General features: G+C 36.3%; 1 long non-coding RNA gene across 2 annotated transcripts in view; it reads right to left on the bottom strand.

Annotated features, from left to right (window-relative positions):
• Positions 1 to 1,796: 1,796 nt before the first annotated feature.
• Positions 1,797 to 14,763, bottom strand: part of LOC131420442 (uncharacterized) — a 253,162-nt gene continuing 240,195 nt past the window's right edge. The window contains exons 3-6 of one of the 2 annotated variants that reach the window (XR_009223534.1): positions 12,388 to 12,652; positions 4,098 to 4,231; positions 3,838 to 3,972; positions 1,797 to 1,815 (exon numbers count right to left, since the gene is read on the bottom strand). This is a non-coding gene — a long non-coding RNA (uncharacterized LOC131420442). Of the gene's footprint in view, positions 1,816 to 3,837; positions 4,232 to 12,387; positions 12,653 to 14,763 lie in introns of both variants that reach the window. The other variant, XR_009223533.1, reaches the window with a different exon arrangement.

The following is a 14,763-nucleotide window of genomic DNA, read 5'->3' as shown; positions in this document are numbered from 1 at the left end:
CGAATCCTTTTGCCTGAAAGCTGCAGTTCAAATAGTCCTAAGATTCATCATGCAGCTAATTAGAGACAAAGAGAGAGAGACTATGGGTGCATGTGTATACATGTGTTTGTGCATAATTGCTTTATTTTTGCATAAATAATCCATAAAGTCATGCTTATCATTTCAGTGAGTTCTTTAATTGTGCATCCTGTCCGATAAATTAAAACTTAACTTTTTCCCTTTTCTTTCTGTATTTAGAATTTGAGCTGCATAGACGTGAAATTTGATTCAAGGATTAACCAATTAAATATTCATATTCTCCATTTGAACTAATTCAATATATCAGAATTGGGAGAAGCTTGAGAAGCACCTGGTGGCTTTTACTATTGTTTTAGACCTTTTGATTTTATAAGTTCTGGATTTTTATCTTAAGTTTGAATACAAAGAGCAACTTAGCCTCGTGATCTGCCATGTGAAATGCCATATGTGTTTTCCTTCTCTGTGCTTCATTTTCCTGCATTCCTAGTGTATGATGAATCTTGTTCTCAGTTTACAGGTATGTGCACTATTTTGGGTCATGTCCAAGCATTTAACATTCTAGAAAAGGCAGCAGTGTCTTAAAGGGCCTCTTCATCAGAAAATCTCTGAGATTTCAGGGCCACACAAAAATGAAAGCTATTCACACTCATAGTAAATTTCCTCATATTGTACTTCTTATTTATTTGAAGTCAACATTTATCTTTAATAATATTTGTTGACTTTGTACTTTCCTTGAATTGAGAAAAATATGCTTTATGGGATCTCAGCCAAAAGAATATGTTTAAATAAGTATCTATATTATATATGCAAATACACTCGAACAAAGTTTTAATAGTCATTAAAAGTATTATCCCTGTTTAGCTAATCCTGCATTATACGACTTTGTAAAATTGTCAGTGAGAAATTGCTCTTTATTATGTGTTGAATTTTTACAACCATAATGTGATATTTGTTCTTTTTGATAATGTGAAGAAGTGCAATATTTTTGTACATATTTTATAGAGTTTCTTTATTTGTGTACCCTATCTGTGTAATTTGGCACTCATCTGGAGAAGTGTTTTAAGGGAGTAGGTGAAAAAAATCTATCTAGATCAATAATCTATGGTCTTCTTGAAGTCTGTCTGGTAAGCTAATGGATGATAAAAATATTACCATTAGTCTTACATAAACTCCATGCAGAAAAAGTTTCTAAACATTGAAGGGCAGAGAGACTAACTTTAATGAAGTAAACATATTTCAAAGTTACTAAGTTTTCATATTAAGGGACTGGGCAGTTGGTAAACTATTACATATCTCTGGTAACATTCTTAAAAATAAACTTATGAGACAATGGATATTCAATCAACACCCATGTATTCTGCGTTGACCTAGATGCTCTAGAGTTCCCTATATACCCATGGTCTCTGCCCACAGTGAAGTTAAAATCTATTTGATGAGGCAAGACATATACACATGCAAACATCACTATATATGACAGTTTATTTGATACCCAAATGTGAAAGTGTGATCCATTATTTGGTACAGAAAAATAGAGAATAGAGCTGCATGCAATAAAATGATACATATAGTACAATTACATAGTGCAAAAGAAGGCATAATAAAAGATATTTTCATCATCATCAACAGGAGAAAATTGTTTGGGTGACAATAAATTTTGGATTTTCAAATAGCTTTGCCTGAGAAATGCATATCCAGTTTGGTGCCAAATCATAGGATATTATAAAATTAAGATGAAGAAGCATCATAGCTTGGTTGTAATTTACCAAACATCACTATGTCTCAGTTTCTTTACTTGATCTTTAAAAGAGAGATGAGAATACCTACATCACTGACTTGTTTTCAGAAATAATGAGGTAATGCATTGAAAATTTCTGGTAAAATGCCTGGTAATGGCTGCTACTTAATAAACAATGACTTTTATTATTATTTTGTGTATAATTTTGAAAACAACATAGAGTAAATCTGAATGTGACTTTTTAAGTGTTTATTAACATTTCAAGATAAAACACATTGTTTAGATGCAAGTATAGATTATTTACATGACCTACCACATTTTTATTTCATCTATGATTTTCTTTGTATATACTTATATTTGTGTCCAGACTAATACAAAAATATGAGTGACTAATAATATAAACTCATGTACATATGTATATGTGCATACATTTGTGTATGTGTATATAAATATGTAAAAGTGTTTATACATATAGATGTACTTATTTATTTTTTTCCCTCAATATTGAAGCAGTAAGCCCTGCTTGAAAACCAGTTACTTCCATTCAGGCTCATATACAAACATTTATTTTTGATGGGCAAATTCTCTACCATGTCTTAATTTTAGTATGATTTCTTACTTCATGATATAAATAAAAACAAGAGAAAAAATGTCTATTTGTTTTTGTAATAATTTAGAGGAATAAAGGTGAATAACATGTATAGTTTAAGTAAATGTGCTAATGCTAAAAGTGATCACTGAATGCATATAATGATTTTGAAACTCAAAATATTTTATTTAGTGAAACACTCCAGGTACTTAAGGGCCATTCTCGGCATGTAGACTGTATTCCTAGTGTCAGAAGCTTCAGGATCAATTATCAACAGACTAAACAGGTAGTAAAAACAATCTTGCCTATAGTGATAATGGGTGCTGGCTTATCCTTTAAGAATGAAGAAACAGTGCCAACATCCGTCTACTGGTATCTTTAATAAAATCATTTTTCATAATTGAGGAAGCAAATTGATGCCAATCAGCCCTTTCCAATTGTCAATACATCTTTTAAATAAGCAAACTTAAAATGACATGCATATTTTTTCTGCAAGTCTTTCTTGAACTAGAACTATCAGTGAATGACCATCCTCCCTTCCTATCTTCCTTTCTTCCTTTTTTCAAATGCCTACATAATGCTTATTATGTACCAACTGTTTTACAAGCATAAACTCACCCAATTTTCATAAGAAGTCTGTGATATAGGTAATATTATCCTTATTTTAGAGACTGTGTAGTCTTTATTTTTTGTTTTAATTATTTTTGGGTAAAATATGGTAACCAAGTTTTTAAAGGAAATAGAAATTGCTTATGATTGTGAGAAGCTCTTTGATTCCATGTAAGTAAATGTGAGCTTTAGTCATCTACAAAAAAATAAGTTCTTTCGTCAGTCTCCTGTAGTGACTTTCTTTTTTGCCTAAAAATAATAGACTTATTTACAAAACAATTTCTTTCCTCCCTCCCTCCCTTCCTTTCTCTTTGTCTCTTTCTCTTCTGCTTTATTGATTTTTGGTTTAGAAAGTCCATTTTTTTTTTAAATTAAGGTTAATATCATGTAAGTTATAACCAGACAGAATTGTAATTTTGATTTCTGATTACATGAATTATGGTATATCCATTCAAAAATATTTGCAGCCAAGAACTTTAGGTTTATGTAATTTTTTCATAATACAGAGCAACTTTATAGCCTTCATCTCAACCTACATATACACATTTATATAGTTAGTAAAAAATATCATTTGTGCAAACATTTTTCTTTAGGGTTGATTTCTTTTTTTTTCCCCTACATAAACCTTTTTGTGCAGATTTCATTCCTTAAAACTAGTATGTATTATTTTTGTTATAAAAATTGTAATTGACAGTTCTGAATGTTACATATTTTAAAATAATTTTAAATAATATTTAATAACTATATCAAATAATGTTCATGATGAAACATAAAATAAAAAGGCAGGTTACAATTGGATCTATACTCTAATTAATAGTATGCAAATAAAAGCAAAGAAAAAATCATACATTTATTTTGTCATTTCTTCCCCCAAAATACTACTAACCTCCTTTCAGTTTTCTTCATACTCACTGCCATCATACCTTTGTCCAAGCCACCATCATTGCTTCCTTGGATAATCACAATACTCTCCTGACCAATATCTCTGAGTTTTTCTTGTCTCACTTCATTCCAAAATGATCTTTGAAAAATACATATTATATCACTCTCTTAATTAAATCCTTTAGTAGTTTTCCATTGCCCTTAAATTAAGCTCAAATTTGTAGCACAGCCTACGAAATCTTCTGTCATCCAATCCTCACCCACCTCTGTAATAATCCTACTAATGGTCTGCTCCTTGCTCTCTATGCAATAATGATATTGGGCTTTGTTTTATTTTCCTGCTTCAGAGCTGAAAAGTCAACATAGAATAATGGCGTCTTTCTCAAATAGTCTTGACCCTAAAACATAAAATTAGATTTTGCATTATAACCAAGTGACACTCCTACACATATTTTACTGAAACAAAAATTTTACCAAACAACACTTATCCTTTTAGCTATGATATACCCTAATATTTTTTATTCTTTTTTCTATTGTATTTACCAAAAATAATATTTCTGGGCAACTGATTCATTAAATTGATTTCATGACCCTTTAATGGATCAGGACGCACAGTTCAGCAAATGCTCATGCAGTGGTTGAGTTCATGGTCTAGACTTGACAAAAATGGATTCATATCTTGAGTTGACCATTGGCTGACTGTGCAAACTTGGGCACATCACTTCATCTCTAAATCTCTGTTTCTTCATCAAAAAAGATGAATAACAATAGTATTTTCTTTATGTTATTGATATAAAGACTAAATGACTATAAGTGCTGATACATGATAAAAATGATAGTTACTACTGCTACTATTGTTAGTAATATATTTATTTGTTGTCCTTACAGGTCTTTTTAACCAGAATGCTCTTTTCCAATAGCCCACACCCATATTTTATGACTAATTCTATCTCATTCTTTAAGTCTTACATCTGGGATATCTTCTTTGACTCACAAACCATGGGCTCCCAACACAACTGCCTTCAGGGGCCAAGTAGGCAATTTAAATGTGTGAAGCTATTCCATATGACACAATGGAGTGAGCACAGCTGGGGCAAAATAGAGAGATAGGCCAATACACACACACACACACACACACACACACACACACGCACATACACAATTGTGCTGACGTGCAGTCCTTGCCTGACATTACATTCCCTTTCTAAAGCCTTGCAGAGCAGCCTATACTTTGCTTTTTATAATACACATTAATATTGCAAACATTTGTCTACCACATGCCCTCCCCACAATAGACTATAAATTCCGTGGAAGTAGAGCTATAACTGATTTATTTACTTTGATATCCCTAGCTCTAAGCACAGTACATATGGTGCTCATGAATGGAATACCACAGAATGGAGAGGAATATACCCGTATCAATGTCATATCATGAGCCTAAAGTTGTGCTTACTCAGGAGGCCTCATCTCTTTTGAAAGACTGCCTGGCAACAAATTGCCTAAATTGGTAAAAAGGAGGTTCAAGGACAATGGGCCAAGCTGAAGTGAGGGAGATACTTCTGAGTATAATAAAGATGATGATGACTATCCTGGTCACTGGGATCATCACCAACACTACTATCTTCTGGCCCCATCTTTATGGATTTATGCTTCATTTTGGAAGAAGAATATAGAATCCCAGCCATGTTACTAAAACCTCTGGGAGATTGAGAATGAAAGTCAGCTTGAAGAGATTCCGCAAAGTTGGTGCCAGAAACTGACAGCAATAAGAGGTGGCATTGTCAGCGGTACAATCATGCTGTATTCTGCTTCAGCTGTTGGCGGCCTTGGAGCAAGCTCAATGCCAGTAGTGTCAAGGTGGGAGAGAATGGGGTTCTCTACAGCAACCATCGCAGCATGAATGAGAGCAGGAACCATTGATTCTATGGGATCTCTCCTGGCTACCCACGTTCTGAGTTTGGGAATATTTGTGAGACCTACTGAATAATCCCAAAGATAAGCTGGGGAGGCTTTGGAAATTGAAACTGGGCTAACATTCTAGGAACCAGGGTACAGCAGAATAAATACAATTTAGAGACATATTGAAGTTTGAGTTTTTTTTTTTTAATTTTTTGTTTATTGCAGTAACATTGATTTATAACATGTATAAATTTCAGGTGTACATCATTATACTTCTATTTCTGCATAGATTATATCATGTTCACCACCCAAATACTAATTACAACCTATCGCCACACACATGTGCCAAATTATCCCTTTCGGCCTCCTCCCTCCCCACTTCCCCTCTGGTAACTACCAATCCAATCTCTGTCTCTGTGTGTTTGCTTATTGTTGTTATTATCTACTACTTAATGAAGGAAATCGTACGGTATTTGACCTTCTCCCTTTGACTTATTTCACTTTGCATAATACCCTCAATGTCCATCCATGTTGTCACAAATGGCTGGATTTCATCGTCTCTTATGGCTGAGTAGTATTCCATTGTGTATATATACCACAGCTTCTTTATCCATTCGTCCCTTGATGGGCACTTAGGTTGCTTCCAAGTCTTGGCTATTGTGAATAACGCTGCAATGAACCCAGGGGTGCATGTATCTTTACGCATTGGTGTTTTCGAGTTCTTTGGATAAATACCCAGCAGTGGAATAGCTGGATCATATGGTAGTTCTATCCTTGATTTTTTGAGGAATCTCCATACTGTTTTCCATAGTGGCTGCACCAGTTTGCACTCCCACCAGCAGTGTATGAGAGTTCCCTTCTCTCCATATCCTCTCCAACATATGTTGTTTCCTGCCTTAATTATAGCCATTCTGATGGGCGTGAGGTGATAGCTCATTGTAGTTTTGATTTGCATTTCCCTGATAGTTAATGATTTTAAACATCTTTTCATGTGTCTGTTGGCCATCTGTATATCTTCTTTGGAGAAATGTCTGTTCAGGTCTTTTGCCCATTTTTTAATCGGGTTGGTAGTTTTTTTGTTGTTGAGATGCATGAGTTCTTTATATATTTTGGAGATTAAGCCCTTATCAGATGCATGGTTGCAAATATCTTCTCCCAATTGTTAGGTTGTCTTTTCATTTTGTTGATGGTTTCCTTTGCTGTGCAGAAGCTTTTTAGTTTGATGTAGTCCCATTTGTTGATTTTTTTCTATTGTTTCTCTTGCCCAGTCAGAAATGGTGCTTGAAAATATGTTGCTAAGACCGATGTCGAAGAGCGTACTGCCTATGTTTTCTTCTAGAAGTTTCACAGTTTCAGGTCTTACATTCAAGTCTTTAATCCATTTGGAGTTAATTTTTGTGTATGGTGTAAGGTAATGGTCTACTTTCATTTTTTTGCATGTGGCTATCCAGTTTTCCCAACACCATTTGTGAAGAGACTTTCTTTTCTCCATTGTATGTTCTTGGCTCCTTTGTCAAAGATTAGCTGTCCATAGATGTGTGGGTTTATTTCTGGGCTTTCAATTCTATTCCATTGATCTGTGTGTCTGTTTTTGTGCCAGTACCATGCTGTTTTGGTTACTATAGCTTTGTAGTATATTTTGAAATCAGGGAGTGTGATACCTCCAGCTTTGTTCTTTTTTCTCAGGATTCCTTTACTTATTCGGGTCTTTTGTTGTTCCATATAAATTTTAGGATTCTTTGTTCTATTTCTGTGAAAAGTGTTTTGATAGGGATTGCATTGAATCTATAGATTGCTTTAGGAAGTATGGACATCTTAACTATGCTAATTCTTCCAATCCAAGAGCGCAGAATATCTTTCCATTTCTTTGTGTCTTCTTCAATTTCTTTCAGAAATATTTTATAGATTTTGGTGTATAGATCTTTCACCTCTTTGGTTAAGTTTATTCCTGGGTATTTTATTCTTTTTAATGCAGTTGTAAATGGGATTGTATTCTTAATTTCTCTTTCTGCTACTTCATTGTTAGTGTATAGACATGCAACTGAATTTTGTATGTTGATTTTGTATCCTGAAACTTTACCATATTAGTTTATTACTTCTAAAAGTTTTCTGGTGGATTCTTTAGGGTTTTCTATATATAAAATCATGTCATCTGCAAATAGTGACAGTTTCACTTCTTCCTTTCCAATTTGGATCACTTTTGTTTCTTTTTCTTGCCTGATTGCTCTGGCTAGGACTTCCAGTACTATGTTAAATAGGAGTAGTGACAGTGGGCATCCTTGTCTGGTTCCTGTTCTTAGAGGGATAGCTTTCAGTTTTTCACCATTGAGGATGATATTAGCTGTGGGTTTGTCATATATGGTCTTTATTATGTTGAGGTACTTTCCTTCTATACCCATTTTATTCAGAGTTTTTATTATAAATGGATGCTGTATCTTGTCAAATGCTTTCTCTGCATCTATTGAGATGATCATGTGATTTTTATTCTTCATTTTATTAATGTGGTGTATCATGTTGATTGATTTGCGAATGTTAAACCATCCCTGCATATCTGGAATAAATCCCACTTGATCATGGTGTATGATCTTTTTAACGTATTGTTGTATGCGATTTGCTAGTATTTTGTTGAGGATTTTTGCATCGATGTTCATCAGTGATATTGGCCTGCAGTTTTCTTTTTTTGTGTTGTCCTTGTCTGGTTTTGGTATCAGGGTAATGTCGGCTTCGTAGAATGAGTTAGGGAGCTTCCCCCCTCCTCAATTTTTTGGAAGAGTTTGAGAAGGATAGGTATTAAGTCTTCTTTGAATGTTTGTTAGAATTCACCAGGGAAGCCGTCTGGTCCTGGACTTTTATTTTTGGGGAGGTTTTTGATTACTGTTTCGATCTCCTTACTGGTGATTGGTCTATTCAAATTCTCTACTTCTTCTTGATTCAGTTTTGGAAAGTTGTATGATTCTAAGAATTTATCCATTTCTTCCAGATTGTCGAATTGTTTGGCATATAGCTTTTCATAGTATTCTCTTATAATCTTTTGTATTTCTGAGGTGTCTGTTGTAATTTCTCCTCTTTCATTTCTGATTTTACTTATTTGTGCCTTCTCTCTTTTTTTCTTGGTGAGTCTAGCTAAAGGTTTGTCAATTTTGTTAATCTTTTCAAAGAACCAGCTCTTGGTTTTATTAATTTTTTCTACTGTTTTTTTAGTCCCTATTTCATTTATTTCTGCTCTGATTTTTATTATTTCCCTTCTTCTACTGATTTGGGGCTTGGTTTGTTCTTCTTTTTCCAGTTCCTTTAGGTGCATTGTTAGATTGTTTGTTTGAGATTTTTCTTGTTTGTTGAGATAGGCCTGTATTGCTATAAACTTTCCTCTTAGAACCACTTTTGCTGTATCCCATAAATTCTGGCATGTTGTATTTTCATTATCAATTGTCTCCAGGTATTTTTTGATTTCTTCTTTGATTTCTTCATTGACCCAGTCGTTGTTCAGCAGCATTTTGTTTAATCTCCACGTATTTGTGGCTTTTCTGATTTTCTTTCTATAGTTGATTTCTAGTTTCTTGCCATTGTGGTCAGAAAAGATGCTTGGTATTATTTCAATCTTCTTAAATTTATGGAGACTTGTTTTGTGGCCTAATATGTGATCAATCCTGGAGAATGTTCCATGTGCATTTGAAAAGAACGTGTATTCTTCGGTTTTTGGATGGAATGCTCTGTATATATCTACTAGGTCCATCTCTTCTAGTGTGTCATTTAAGGCCAATGTTTCCTTATTGATCTTCTGTTTGGATGATCTATCCATTGGTGTAAGTGGAGTGTTAAAGTCCCCTACTATTATTGTGTTACTGTCTATTTCTCTTTTTATGTCTGTTAATAATTGCTTTGTATATTTAGGTGCACCTACATTGGGTGCATAGATATTTACAAGTGTTATATCCTCTTGTTGGACTGTTCCCTTGATCATTATGTAATGACCTTCCTTGTCTCTTTTTACAGTTTTTGTTTTAAAGTCTATTTTGTCTGATATGAGTACTGCTACCCCAACTTTCTTTTTGTTGCCATTTTCATGGAGTATCTTTTTCCATCCCTTCACTTTCAATTTGTGAGTGTTTTTAGGTCTGAATTGTGTCTCTTGTATGCGGCATATATACGGGTCTTGTTGTTTTATCCAGTCAGCCACCCTATGCCTTTTAATTGGAGCATTTAGTCCATTGACGTTTAAAGTAACTATTGATAAGTATGTACTTACTGCCATTTTTTAACTTTTTTTTTTCTCAGTGTTTTAGTAGTCCTTCTCTGTTCGTTTCTCCTTCTATACAGAATTGATGGTCTGAAAGCTCTACTCTTTAACTCCCCTCTTCCCTCACTTTATGTTTTTGGTATCATATCTAACCTCTTTTTTGTGCATTTGTATCCATTACATTCTTATCATGGAAATAGATAATTTTTCCTATTTGTGGTCTTCTCTTTTTCCCTTAAATCAGTCCCTTTAACATTTCTTGTAGCACTGGTTACTTGGTGACAAACTCCTTTAATTTTTGCTTGTCTGGGAAAGTTTTGATCTCTCCTTCCATTTTGAATGATAACCTTGCTGGGCAGAGTATTCTTAGCTGTAAGTTTTTTCCTTTTAGCACTTTAAATATATCGTGCCACTCTCTTCTAGCCTGTAAGATATCTGCTGAGAAGTCAGCTGATAGCCTTATGGGGTTTCCTTTGTATGTAACCTCTTTCTCTTGCAGCTTTTAGGATTCTCTCTTTATCTTTAATTCTGGACATTTTGATTATGATGTGTCTTGGTGTGGGCCTCTTTGGGTTTATCTTGTTTGGGGCTCTCCGTGCTTCCTGTATGTGGATGTCTGTTTCTTTCCTTAGGCTAGGGAAGTTTTCATCTATTATTTCTTGAAATAGATTCTCTGCCCCTTTGTCTTGCTCTTCTCCTTCTGGGACACCTATAACATGGATGTTAGTGTGCTTGATGTTGTCCCAGAGGTCCTTAGAGTGTCCTCACTCTTTTTAATTCTTTTCTCTTTTACCTGTTCAGTTTGGGTAATTTCTTCTAGTCTTTCGTCCATTTTGCAGAACCATTCTTCTGTATCCTCTACTCTGCTTTTGAGTCCCTCTAGTGAATTTTTCATTTCCAGTATTGTATTCTTCATTTCTGATTGGTTCTTTTTTATATCTTCCATTTCTTTGTTGACGTTCTCACTGAGTTCATCTATTCTTCTCCCCAGATCAGTGAGCATCCTTAACACTCTTTGTTTGAACTCTCTGTCAGGTAGGTTGCTCATTTCTGTTTCACTTAGTTCCTTTTCTGGGGTTTTGTCCTGTTCTCTTACTTGGAATGTATTCCTTTGCCTCCTCATTTTACCTCTTTCCCGGTGCTTGTGCCTACGTATTAGGTAGGTCAGCTATGTCTCCTGCTCTTGGATAGGTGACCTTATATAAGTGATGCCTTAGGAGGTCTGCAGTGTGCTTCCCTCATTTCTCAATGTTCCAGGGGTGACCCCTATGTGGGCTATGTGTGTCCTTCTGTTGTGGCCTATTTTCTCTCCCTGTAGGTGCCCATGAAGGCCGAGTTATGCTCCTGGCCAGCTGTTGTAATGCTCAGCTGCTTGTAGTTGTTGTGGGCCCTTCAGTCTCTTTATCAGGTGTGGGGAGCCCCAGCACAGTTGGCTGCAAGTTCTCATACCACGTTTGTGTTGCAGTATTTCTTTTAAGTGAGTAGGCCCCCAGCATGGCAGGTTGTTAGGCTCTGGGCTTACAATTGCTATAAGCCTCTAGCCTTTAGGTCTCTTTTCAGCACTCTGAGGATTGCAGCTGGGTGGGGCTGACCTCAAGCACAGGAGCACCCAATTGTTTCAGGGTTTGGAAGGTGGGGCAAACCCCCTATGTGGGTCTTTGAGAAGCACAAGTCTTCTGCAGCTAACAAGCCCCACCGCTCACAGGTCCACACACAGTCAACACAGCCCTGCCCCGTGTGCATGCCCCGACCTCCCAAAGTGGACCCAGTCTCTCCACGGCGGGAGCCCCACACACTCCACCACCACCCCACACTCTCCACCCGCTCCTTGTGCACCCCCTGCCCCACTGAAGTGGGCTAAGTTGCCAGGCTGCAGAGAATCCAGTCACCAATCTATGCAGGCCCACAAGTTGCCTGAGGGCTTATTGTTGGGTGGGGTCAGTCTCTAGGGTGGGCTGCCTGCCCTGGCTGAGCTGGATTAAATTGGTGCTCTAGTGGGTGGGGCAGACCTGGGCTAGCAGGCCTCAGGGAGATCTCCAATGGTGTCCACGTCAGCACGCCCACACTAGGCCACAACAGTGGCCACCGCCAATGCCCCAGTCCCTGGAGAGGTCTCACCCCTCACTGAGATGCACTCAGGGCCTATCAGGTGAGTCTCCCTTCACCAAAGCACTGTGAACCTTTCTTTCTGGTGATTTTAGGTTGCTTTCTGAAACGGGTGAGTTTGTGCATGGGCCCTTTAAGAGCCGGTTTTAATTTCTTTGTGAACCAGCTTTCCTGGGGGTACTCCCCAATGTTTTAGTAGCAGGCAAAGTCAGATATTATGCCGCAGGTCTCGATTGTGCTGGGTCCACAAAATGCCCACAGTGGGGGCGTTCCCTTGGTCAGTGCCCCGCGCCTCCAGGGAGGGCTGCGTACCTGTGAGCTGCTCCCAGGTGGCTGTGAAGCTGGCGGCTTGTGAAGGCGGCGTTTTTCCTCTCCAGAAGGGAGTTTCTGCCTCTTCCACCTCAATTAGGATTGTCGTTTGTTGCAGGAGTTCCTCTTATCCAGTTTTCAGTTCTGTCTCAGGGTAATCTTTCCATGAGTAGTTGTAAATTGGCCGTGTCCACGGGAGGAGGCGAGCTCAGTCTGCTTATGCAGCCATCTTTTGACTTCTCTCAGAGGTTTGAGTTTTATTTTCAGCCTGGAGAAACATAAAAATGATAATAATGGTTAGTCACTTGAAATTATGGGTAATTCTTTGTTATCTTTTCTGAAATTTTTGTAAATATTTCCAAAATAAAAAAGTATTTTATAAAGAATGCTGGTAACAATATTAGTCAAAATCATTTGAATAATTCATGTATGTTAAATTTGATGCTATATGTGGAACTATATATATATAAAACTATATATTACATATTTCCCAAATCTATTAGAGTTCAAGACATATAACTAAGCCAAAAGTGTTGCTAAAATCATTTCATAGAAGAGGAGATTGAAACTTGTGATTCCCCAGATCTCCCCGTAAAAGTAGAAATTAGGTGAGGATTAGAACCATCAGCTCACTTAGCCCCCAAGAATTGGATCTTTCAAATTAAGTAGAAAAATAAAATAAAATTCTCAACATAGGGAGAGGCTAGTATGTTTTTTTTTTTTTTTTTCTGTGACAGTGAGAGACTGAAACTAATTGTTGAGCTTGTTGGGAGCAGAAAGGAAATGCTAGAAAATTAACAGCTAAAATAACAGAGTATATAGTAACCTTTACTTCTCCTCCCCTAAAGAAATGATTCAAGTGTGTTTTATAATTATCTTGATTTTCACTTTCTCTAAAATTATTACTTACCGACAGGCAAATACTCTAGCATTATTTTATGTAGCACTAAAGATAAATTTCTACGTAGCCTAGAAGCCTCAGGGAGACAAATCAGATAATGTCCATGGAGGTGTCAGGCTAGCTTAGCAAATGTTTTCCCGGTTAAAATGGAATTAAAGTGCTTATTTACCTCAGTGAAGTTAAGCCATAAATCCTGTAATAGCAATTCTATGAATTGTTAAAACTGTGTCCAATTTTGAAAAAAGGTGCTTTAATGAATCCTCCTGCTTCCATTCTTAATACAGAAGGCATGTGTGTGCTCTCACACATGCCAACAGAAGAACCTCCATTACAAAAGAAACAAATAATGCATGAAATTTAAATTCACTATTAAAAATTTGTTCTGGCCCTGAAATGAGAAAACTAGTAGTGCTGCATAAATATATTGACAAAGATGAAAATAGAATCTGAAAATAGTTATAATTCTCTTCTCTTTGTGTGTGTTTTTGTGTATATACAGTTATCCATAATAGTTATCCATTTTATAAACTCAGAGAGGAAATATAAAACAAATGATACACCAATAAAGCTGGCTTCAATAATTTCAGCCTGGAACATGCAGTAATTATAATATCTGTGGATGGCTGTGATATGTCTCCCAAAGAATAGCCTCCAAACCCACGCGGCCAACTGTTAGAAAACCACTCTCATGCTCCATAAGATGTCAACCATTAGTTCCTGCTGGTGTGTCATTTCGCCATTCCTTTGGGGTACGCAGTGCAGTAATGCTGAGTATACTCAATTGATTCTAGATCTTTAAATCCTGTTTGTTGCAAGCTCATCACACTTCTGGCTGACTCTGAAAAATGGCAGTTTTGCTTGGGTTTGATGGTGGGAGGGAAGAGTGCTTAAGAATCTGTTAAATCATGCTCCAGTGTGGCACAAAATCTGCATGTTATTGAAGTATTAAGAAGCAGAAGCAGCAAACAAATAAGCTGTTATAAACCACTGAAGAATAATCCAATTTTTCTACTTACAAATACAATCAATAAGAGAAGAGATATAAAATATGTAATATTCCTTTCAGCCTGCATATGTTGGTAATGAAGAATGACATGTCACGTGTAATTGAGAGCTTGAACATAAAGATTCAAGTATCAGACTTCTTGGGTTGCTTGCTCCAAAGTATAAATGAGTGATACACAGAGAATGTATATTTTTTAACAAGGCAGTGCTTGGCAGCCTCTTGAAAATCAAGAATTGCTTTGATATATTAAGTATAATTTTAATAGCATATTAATTATGTTAGGTCTTATATAATCAACAGCATCATGGGGCATTTACACGTGTATTTGATGCTCTCATCAACCTTGTTTTGTAGGTATTATTATTCTCGCTTTGAGATTAGGAAATGAATTAATAGAGACACTAAATGACTTGCCCAACACCACACTGCCGACAAGCAGGAGACAAGGCTTGAGTTCTCACTCAAGAGCATG

The sequence above is a fragment of the Diceros bicornis genome, chromosome 23 (assembly GCF_020826845.1).
Source record: "Diceros bicornis minor isolate mBicDic1 chromosome 23, mDicBic1.mat.cur, whole genome shotgun sequence".
NCBI classification, from domain to species: domain Eukaryota; kingdom Metazoa; phylum Chordata; class Mammalia; order Perissodactyla; family Rhinocerotidae; genus Diceros; species Diceros bicornis.
The sequence above is the reverse complement of the archived record's forward strand: the minus strand, read 5'-3'. Positions and strand labels throughout refer to the sequence as shown.